This window comes from Cavia porcellus, unplaced genomic scaffold (assembly GCF_034190915.1).
Source record: "Cavia porcellus strain 051 isolate PalLab524CR breed Dunkin Hartley unplaced genomic scaffold, mCavPor4.1 scaffold_20, whole genome shotgun sequence".
NCBI lineage: Eukaryota > Metazoa > Chordata > Mammalia > Rodentia > Caviidae > Cavia > Cavia porcellus.
This window is the reverse complement of record NW_026947503.1, coordinates 1,047,431-1,053,430: the sequence shown is the minus strand read 5'-3', so window position 1 is coordinate 1,053,430 and position 6,000 is coordinate 1,047,431. Positions and strand designations below refer to the sequence as shown.

Sequence of the window (6,000 nt, the reverse complement as noted above, 5' to 3'; positions counted from 1 at the left end):
TGTATGTGTGCGTGCCTGAGTGTTTATATGCCTGTATATATGTGAGCCTGAGAATATGTAACTGTGTAGTTATGTGTGTGAATGTAGTGTGTATGATTATACGTGTGAAACAAGTATGTGAGGGTGAGCTGGTGTTTGAGTGTGGCCATGTGTGTTTGAGCCTGTGGGTTTGCATGAGTGTGAAAGCGAGTATGTATACCTGTGTGCCTACGTCATTATAAGTCTTGAGAGTGCGATTTAGTGGAAAGTGTAGGAGCTCGTGTGTGTGTGTGTGTGTGTGTGTGTGTGTGTGTGTGTGTGTGTTTGTCCCTCCACGGTCCTGGGTGAGGTACTGGCGCCTCCCTAATCACGGAGGGGAGCGGGGGTCCAAGTCCTGGGGACCCCACTTAGCACGAGGGGGCGCCGTGCCACTGCAGGCCAGGACGCAGCCGGCCGGTGGGGCCGGCACGGTGCGCGGGGCGGTGCCTGGCTCGACTGCCAGCTCCGGGATGCCGAGCTCCGCCCCGAGGAGCTGCGGCGGGCTGGTGTGCAGATCCCGCAACCTTGAGCCCTGCCCCGAGGTAAAGTTGCGCGGGGCGTGGGGCCAGGGTGTCTTCCTCGCGAGGAGACTGTGGGGCGCAGAGCGCGAGTGCGGGTAGCCCGGCCGGACGCGCGCGTTTCCAGCTGGGCAGCGGCGCTGGGGGCCCGCGGGGTGGGGGCTGGGGGCGCGCGTGGGCGCCGCCCGGGGCTCGGGCCGAGAGGGGCGCGCCGGGCCGCGTCGTGCGCTCCCCGGAGTCCGCGCGCCCGGGCCAGCTGTCGCCCGTCTGCCCGCGTCGATCCTGCCGGAGCCCGGGGGAAAGCAGGAGGCGCCGAGAGGGCCGGAGGGCTCCCCGGGGCCGCCGCGGGCCCCCGCGAGGGGGAGACACGAGCGAGGCGCGGCGCAGACCCCCGCCCGGCCGGAGCGCGGCGAGGTGGATGCCCCGCGGCCGGGGACGCCAACGCGCGGGCACGCTCGCCTCGCCCTGCGCCCGCCGGCCCCGACCATCGGGGCGCTGGCCGCGCGGACAGGGCCCTTCCTCTTGCAGCCGCGGATTCCGCGAACTCGAAGCGCGGCGCCCGCCCGGTCCCCGCCCGGAGGAAACTGTGGGCCTGGACGCCCTCGGTGCCCAGCACTTGCGGCCTCCGAGCCGCTGTCGGGGAGTAAGCCGCGCTCTGCGCCCACTGAGCTTCCCAGCCCGCAGGTCCTTGGCACCCCGGGGCGCGCTTGTGCGCTCCTGTTTACACCGCAGCAGGCACATGCGGCTGGGGAGCCTGGCCAGCCGGTTTCTCTCCAGCGGTCAGAGCAGCGCAGCTGTGGCTCTGTCCAGAGCCCGAGGCCGAGCCCCTCCAGACAGCGCTCTCCTCGCGTGGCCTGACCTGGGTTCTCCTGGGCCCTTGGAATTCTGGAAGTCTTCCTTTCTGCTCCCTGCTCCTTAGTCCTCCTCCTCTCCCTCTAGCTGCAGAGAATAATCCTGTCAAGCCAGGGTTTGGAGCAATGTGAATAATGGATCCTGACCCACTTGGGAAGTCTCAGTGGTTAAGTGATGGTTCATTCCTCAGCCCTGCCCTTGGGCCAGTTAGGTAAACCCGAAGCTAGATAGCAGAGGACTCCTCCAAGGGCAGGTCCCTCAGCGCCTCCCCTGCCCTACCCTTTGACTGTCTGTGGGGTCGGCCTTGAAGGCTTGGCTGTTGTTACTGAATTGAAATTGCTCTGCCTTCTCTTAATCTGTGAATTTGGGGAGACTGTGGTGCCTTCGGGGATGAAATCCATGTGTCGGCGGGTTCCTATTCAGCACCAGTCACACAGGCGGGATTATGCACTGCCCAGAAATGACTACTGTTTCTGTGTCTTAGTTGGAGAGAGGCTATGAAAACAACTTTCGGATTGTTTCCAAGGCCAGAGCCAATTTATATATCCCACTTGGCAGAAATTTTTTTATATCTTGAGATTTCCATAATTTAAGAAACAAATTGGGTGTTTGTGGAGGCACAGGGAGAGGGAGGAGAGGAGTCCCTGGTTGACGGAGAGTGGAGTTGTGCAATTTTCCTCTTCAGAGCCTGGTAGAGTCCTGCGTGGGCCAGATGCTCAGAAAAATGTGTGCTGGTCGATTAATTATTTGAGTTATAATTAAGAGTTCTACCTAGTGTATGGCTGGGAGCGGCATTACCATAATTACAGGTTTATGTGCCATAATTAGTAGGTCATGTAGAACACATAGGTTGGTGGGTTTGCTGTGGAGAATGCATGTCTTTGAGGAGGACCTCCTTCTGATCTGGTGTGAAAGGATCTCACTCTTGTCCTATGGATCTGGGCTGGTTTTCTGGAAAGAGTGTGTCTTCCCAGGCACTTGGCAGGCATGAGGAGCTGCAGGTTGTTTGGGGTGGAAGGCACTGTCCACTCTGCAGCCCGGTGTGGTGTGGATGTGTGCGGGCAGGTGGAAGGGTGGTCCTAGGATACACAGGCGCCGGGTAGGACAATTGTGAATTAGGAGAGTGTGCCTGGGGAGTTGAGATGGCCATGGGGGGCTGAATGTCTCAACACTTTCCCACTGGTAGTGATTTCATGAGGCACAGAGATTTTCAGGGCTAACACCACATCCAGGAGCACCGCCTGAGGTGAGGAATCATGGGGGTCTCCGCTGCTGGCGGTCAGGTGGCTGAGCAGAACCTGGTCTGTGTGCCCCTGCCTCCCTGTTGTGAGAAGGGGTGATGGCCCAATAAGAGGGCTGCTTAGCGCTCCCCCATGATGCCCAGAGTCCCACAGAGAGATGCTCTGTGTACCCACAGCTGAAGATGCTGCTTTCGGTCCACTCAGCTTGCCTGAGGCAGAGCCCTCCTTAAACAGGAGGTGTCACTCAGAGTCCCTTCACAGCAGAGTGGCCTCTGTGGGAGATTTCCAGTGCTCCCTTTCAGGACAAAGCCAAGGCTGGCTGGGAAGGGAAACTGATTTGCCAGGCTTCTCATCTGCCGCCTCTGAGGGGCTTCCTTTGCTGAGCATGTTGGTGGGGGAAGAGCAAGCCTAGGGAGCCGTGAGAAGCACTTGTGAACTGGTAATGACTTTCCTCTGAGGACAGATGTAGGAAAGCGGCCTCACTGGCCACAGAGGTAGACAAGTTTTTAGGCCATATGTGGGTTCCAAACAGATGGGAAGGCCACACTGTTTTGGCACTCTCGGGGTAAGAGGACGAAGATGTGTTGTAGCAAAGGAAAATCAGTATTGCAGTTCTTCAGAAAGAAAATACCCACTATTTTCATTTATGAGTTTAGAAATGTAAAATTTAGAAGTGTGAAAAAATAGTACAAAGGACTGTCGTGGTGCTTTATTCAGGTAAAGAAAGGGATCTTCAGAGTAGAAATGCACTCTCTGATGAAGGCAGAGGCCCTTCTCCTGTTAGAGCTCCTGTGGGGCTCTCGCCCACCCCAGGAATCCTGGCATCTCAGAGTGCAGGGCCTCCCCTGTCCTCCAAGGACCAAGTGGCCTCCGCTAGGCACCTGTGCACCACTGCAGGTGCTTAGCACAGTGTCTACCAGAGCACTGGGCTCCCATGAGGACCAAGCAGGACACTACTGTGGCCAGGAGCCTAGGTGGCAGTTTTTAGGAGTAAATGACCCTTCCGGGGTACTATTCACCATCTCAGCTAGTTAAACAATGGAGTTTAAATATTACATTAGACTTGGATGTGTTGGACACATGAAATCAAAGGCTAGAATTCACAGGCCTGGCAGAGCCCCCAGAAACCCTCGGGCTGATCTGAATATGGCAGCAATTTTAACCAAATTTCAGCCAGAAGAGGCACATTTATTGCTGTAGATGATTCTTGTGGTCTATTGTGTCTGATCCTCTGCTCTGCTAGTTTCTGATGCCACTTCCAGCTGAGGGCTTCTCAGGGGCCTAGGTACAACCTGTGCTGTCACACACGGCTCCATGCACATGGAGGCAAGTCAGTGTGTCTTCTGATGCACCCACATGCTTTCTGTGATGCTGGTGGGGACTCACAGTCAACTGTGTTCTGCACCCCGTTGTGGGGATTCCAAAGGGGGAGGTTGGGGTGGGGCCTGCAGTGTAGATTTTGAATATGCATTCCAAGTGATTTTCATTACTGGAAAGCTGTGTATTTGTCAGTATTCTAAATATCACTATTATGGACAAGACTTTGAGATGCATGTTTGAAAAGCTGAATTTAGTTGAAAGTTGTAAACCAGAAGGCTGGTGATGCCAGATGCTAACCCAGGACACATGTCACAGGCCCACAGCCTTGCAGCAAGGTGTCAGCACTTCAGTCTCTGTAAGTCTTTGGAGAGGCTGAATATGGAGATCACTCATGGCCCCTCTGAAATGTCCAAGGTGGCCAGGCAATCTGATGAAACTGTATGCCCTGTTGTGCTGCTGGTAGACAGAGTCTTAGCTCTGCTGACACTCTGGACCATGGCTGTGTGCCCACTTGCATTCACAAGGAGCATTCTGCTTCTGTTCCAGATCTGTGGCTTTGGATATCACACATGACCACCTCCTAGTGAGAGGTGGGGCTCTTCATTTGTGACCTGTTGCTCAGCTGTGGTGTTTTTCCGTGGTGCTCTTGGTGGCTTTTTTTTTTTTTAATTTTATTTAAGGAGGAAAAAAGAAAAAAAAGCAGAGAAAGGGTATAAGTTATACAGATTTACAGAAAAAAATAAACAGTAGGAAATCACTAGTTAATGGATTACATATTGTCATCTTAGAAATAATTGTTCAAGTTACAAAATTAAAGCTTATAAAGTGGACATTCCAACAGTGAAACTGCAAACAGTTCTGTTCAATGATCCAGTAAACTCAGTAATATGGTCATCTATCTTATATGCTTAAATATACATACAGTTATATCCTTTAGAGCACTTTCTTTTCCTCTCTTTTTTACCATGACAGTTACACATTTTAGGTTTTATTACTCCCACAGTTCTTACTACTTTTTTTGAAGAGAATAAAACCAAATGTGACATAACAAAACAGAGTCTCTCTCCCTGCCGAGTGGATGTAGATGCAGCGGCGGCGGCAGCCCGAAACCCAAATCGCGGCTTCCAATGGTGCGGGCTCCAGCCTCCACACTGAGGCTTTTCTGTTCCTGTTGTAGCACCAGGATTGCATTCCCAGTTGGTTTCTCTCAGCCCAGTTCGTTCTTGGGTCAGCAGGGCATATCTCCTCTTGCTTATGATTCCTTACTCCGCACCATTCCTGAATTCTAAGCTGGGTCTTTCAGAGAGCCTCCATAGCTGCTGCTATCTGTCCACCATGTTCTCCGAAGTCCCTCTTGGTGGCTTTCTACCATCAGTTTTGTTTGTCACATTTCTGGCACAGGCTTCTTCCCAGATCTGTATAGCCTGTTTCCTGGCATCACAGCGGGTATACAGCATATGGTAACTACCACAGCCCAACTGTGTGAGTGGTTGTATGGCCCAAAGTGGGTCAAGCTGGCCAACGTTTCTGAACATGCAGTAAGAGCTGGATCCTGTGCTGAGAGTGATGTGATAGAATTAAAGATCTATTTCACCCGTTAACATCTAGTAGTCTTGTGTGGGGAGGAAGAAATACACATATGCACACACAGGCACAGGCCTGGCAGGCATGGCAGGCAGCCTTTGAATGAGCAATCAGGTAACGGAGAGAGACTAGAGTGAACTTCAGAAGGGCAGGTGAGTCTGCCAGCTAGGTCTGAGCTAGGCCATGTGTTTGTGCTTGTTCTTTAAGGTCTCCCTTATGCCAGTGCGACAGTGGAACACAGGTGTATTGATTAGCTTTGTGTTGCTGTGACAAAATACCTTTGTAAAGAAAAGCAGCAGCTCACACCTATAATCCTAGCTACTTAGGACACTAAGAAAGGAGCATTTCAAGTTCAAGACTAGCCTGGGCAACTTAGTGAGATCTCATCTCAAAGGAAACAGTAAAAAAGGGTAGAGATGTTGCTCAGTGGAAAGTGCTTGCCCAGCGTTGTAGGGCTCTGGATCCAA

At 53.0% G+C, this 6,000-nt stretch overlaps 1 protein-coding gene across 2 annotated transcripts in view; it reads left to right on the top strand.

Moving 5' to 3' along the window:
* The first annotated feature begins 313 nt into the window (after window positions 1-313).
* Window positions 314-6,000, top strand: part of Kcng2 (potassium voltage-gated channel modifier subfamily G member 2) — an 87,251-nt gene continuing 81,564 nt past the window's right edge. For both annotated transcript variants that reach the window (XR_010041342.1, XM_063231398.1), the window contains exon 1: window positions 314-560. The gene's annotated coding sequence lies outside the window, so the exon portion shown is untranslated. The remainder of the gene's footprint in view (window positions 561-6,000) is intronic.